The sequence below is a fragment of the Macrobrachium rosenbergii genome, chromosome 37, assembly GCF_040412425.1.
Source record: "Macrobrachium rosenbergii isolate ZJJX-2024 chromosome 37, ASM4041242v1, whole genome shotgun sequence".
In the NCBI taxonomy this organism is placed as follows: Eukaryota; Metazoa; Arthropoda; class Malacostraca; order Decapoda; family Palaemonidae; genus Macrobrachium; species Macrobrachium rosenbergii.
Genome location: NC_089777.1, coordinates 4,641,461 through 4,645,514, shown reverse-complemented (window position 1 = coordinate 4,645,514; position 4,054 = coordinate 4,641,461).

Below are 4,054 nucleotides of genomic sequence, written 5' to 3'. Positions count from 1 at the left end.
GAAGATCGTTTTTGTTTACTTAATATTTAAATCGAAATCACTTCCAAATCATTTAATGTACAGCACCTGTCTCTGGGCTTCATACGTCAACATTTGCATATTTAGGCGATACATGGACATGTGTTTATACGCAAATAAAAACAAAAAATATATATTTTCTACATTACCAATAATGCAGAGTCCTTCCCAAGAGCAATGAACATCAGTACTCTACCTGCAAAGTGGAGAGAAGGAGGAATAAGTAGGAACAATGATAACAAATTGGGAAGCAAAATTAATATATAAGAAGGAACAATGGTATGGCCAAGAGCTGAAATAAAATATTATTATTATTATTATTATTATTATTATTAATATACCAAAATGGGAAGAAAAATTGGAAAAAAGCGAGTGGTAACTACTGTTTGTTAAAAAGATGAAGATAAAGAAAATAAGAAAAAAAAGAAAAAATGGAACAAGAGAAAGAAGAGGAAATGAGAAAAAGAAAAAGACGAAAAAGAATAAGAAATAAGGAATAAAAAAAGCAGACGAAGAAGAAGAAGATGAAGGATAAGAGGAAGAAAAAGAAGAAGAAAAAGAAACAGAAGAAGGAAAGATAAAGAAAAAGAAGATAAAGAACAAAAAGAAGAAGAGATAAGGAAGGAAAAAAGCAGACGAAGAAGAAGAAGAAGAAGAAGAAGGAAAAAGGGAAGAAAAAGAAGAAGAAAAAGAAAGAGAAGAAGAAGAAAAGAAAAAGAAGGAAAAGACGGAAGCTGAGCAAGAAGAAGAGAAAGAGGTTGTAGCAGATGCAACCTAAACTTAGCCCCAGTTCTTTGTTTATAATCTCCTCAGGTATAGGAAATCTATAGAGTCTCTTGCACGCAGGGAAAAGCGACTCTAATGAAATGCTGTTTTCCTCTGCCATCCTTCTAATAAGCTTAGTGATTATCGCCGAAGCCTTCCTCCATCGGATTATGCTCTCTCTCTCTCTCTCTCTCATTCGACAGGGAACCACAAACATACACTCTCCCAAAATGCGAAAACCAACCCCCCTTTCTCTCTCTCTCTCTCTCTCTCTCTCTCTCTCTCTCTCTCTCTCTCTCTCTCTCTCTCTCCGATTCGACAAGGAGCCACAAACACACGCCCTGTTCCAAAATGCGAAAACCACCCTCTCTCTCTCTCTCTCTCTCTCTCTCTCTCTCTCTCTCTGTGCAAACACACATATGCACGCACAAACACACACACACACACACACACACACACACATATATATATATATATATATATATATATATATATATATATATATATATATATATATATATATATATATATATATATATATATATATATATATATAGGCTATAACCAACAAAAAAGTTTTTTCTTTTCATTGTTTATCTATTTATACATTCTTATATCTCTCCTGAGTAACCCAGTAATTCAAATGATAGCAGTCTCTCTCTCTCTCTCTCTCTCTCTCTCTCTCTCTCTCTCTCTCTCTCTCTCTCTCTCTCTCTCTCTCTCTCTCCCCGTGCTTCTAATGATTCAGATTTTGAAAGAAGTCTTTCACTGAAAGGTCTTCTGGCTGGCTACAAAATGAAGAGTGTTCAGATGAACATAATTTACGAGGAAATGAAGATAATGAGGATGGAGAGAGAGAGAGAGAGAGAGAGAGAGAGAGAGAGAGAGAGAGAGAGAGAGAGAGAGAGAGAGAGAGAGAACCATCGAATATAAAAAAATTAATAAAACGATAATACACTGATTTTTCACAAGATCTCGGCCAACGAATGGGTGGAAAGTGAATTCGAAAGAAGGAATAAGAAGAGGAAACAAATGAGAATATTAGGAAGGTCAATAAAAGTGAGAATGGGAGGAGGGAAAGAAGAGCCTCTTGAATAAAGCATCGTCGTTAATGGTGGTCAAGTAGATGACATCGGAACCACTCGAGATCTATAAGTTTACGAGAAACTAGGCTTATGAATCATATGCATAAAGGCACGTACTATATAATTACAAATGCTTTTAGATACATACACACATTTATATGTGTGTATATATATATTATATGTATATTTGTTTATATAAATTTGTATGTATATATATATATATGTTTTTATATACATATACATTATATATACATACATACACAGTGGAAGCATTTTATTATAGGCATAAATATAAAGGTCCAACTTCTCTATTCGGGTCAAACGAAATGAACAGAAAAGAAAGGAAATGATAAATATAAGAGACAAAAGAAGACGAGAGAGAGAGAGAGAGAGAGAGAGAGAGAGAGAGAGAGAGAGAGAGAGAGAGAGTGGGGAGGGTGGGGGGTGATTTCAAAGGCATGCCCCAGGGCGAGCATTATGCTCCTTCTATTAATTAGGTTAATGACTGGCAAGACACGGCCTTCATACAAAGACCTTCCCTCCTAATAATTAAGACGTCAGGTACCACAAACCCCTCCTGCTTCTTCTTCTCTTCTTCTTTTTTTCCTTCTTCCTTCACTTCATTAGTCTTTCTTGTCGTCTTTTTTTTTTGTTTTAATTCATTAAACTTTGAGCTATTTTCTGTGACAAGTTTAAGGGTCATTACTGAGCTTAGGTCATCTTATACTGTTCCCGTTCCTGTCTTCTTTTGCTATGGTTTTCACTTAACCTCGTATGGAAAAGAGTAAATAACTCATGCTCTCTCTCTCTCTCTCTCTCTCTCTCTCTCTCTCTCTCTCTCTCTCTCTCTCTCTCTCTCTCTCTCTCTCTCTCTCTCCTACCAAAAACGCAAGAACCTGTAGCTCTGCACACTAAAACTGTACTGATGTTGTTTAAAGATGAACTTCTCTCCTATAAATTATCAAACTAACTGAGGCACTACTGAGGGTAAAACAAATGATCTGAGACACTTCTAAGGGCAAAACAAACTATCTGGGGCACTACTGAGGGCAAAACAAACTGCCCGTGGCACTACCGAGGCAAAATAAAACTATCTGAGGCACTATTGAGGCCAAAATAAACTAACTGGGGCACTACTGAGGCCAAAACAAACTACCTGAGGCACAACTGAGGCCAAAACAAACTATCTGAAGCACTAATGAGACCAAAACAAACTCTCTGAAGCACTACTAATGCCAAAACAAAATTTCTGAGGCACTACCGAGGCCAGAACAAACTGAGGCACTACTGAGGCCAAAACAAACTATCTGAAGCACTAATGAGGCCAAAACAAACTACCTGAGGCACTACCGAGGCCAGAACAAACTGAAGCACTAGCGGGCGAAAACAAACTGAGGCACTACTCAGGCCGAAACAAACTACCTGAGGCACAACTAAGGCTAAAACAAACTATCTGAAGCACTAATGAGGCCAAAACAAACTCTCTGAGGCACTACTAATGCCAAAACAAACTCTTTGAGGCACCACCGAGGCCAGAACAAACTGAGGCACTACTGAGGCCAAAACAAACTAACTGGAGCACTACTGAGGCCAAAACAAACTAACAGGGGCACTTGAGACCAAAACAAACTAACTGGGGCACTATTGAGACAAAAACAAACTGAGGCACTATTGAGACCAAAACAAATTAACTGGGGCACTGTTGAGACCAAAACAAACTACCTGGGGCACTTGAGACCAAAACAAACTAACTGGGGCACTACTGAGACCAAACCAAACTACCTGGGGCACTTGAGACCAAAACAAACTAACTGGGGCACTATTGAGACCAAAACAAACTAACTGGGGCACTACTGAGACCAAAACAAACTAACTGGGGCACTATTGAGACCAAAGCAAACTAACCAGGGCACTACTGAGGCCAAAACAAACTAACCAGGGCACTTGAGACCAAAACAAACTAACTGGGGCACTATTGAGACCAAAACAAACTGAGGCACTATTGAGACCAAAACAAATTAACTGGGGCATTATTGAGACCAAAACAAACTAACTGGGGCACTTGAGACCAAAACAAACTAACAAGGGCACTATTGAGACCAAAACAAAATAACTGGGGCACTTCAGACCAAAACAAACTAACTGGGGCACTATTGAGACCAAAACAAACTAACTGGGGCACTATT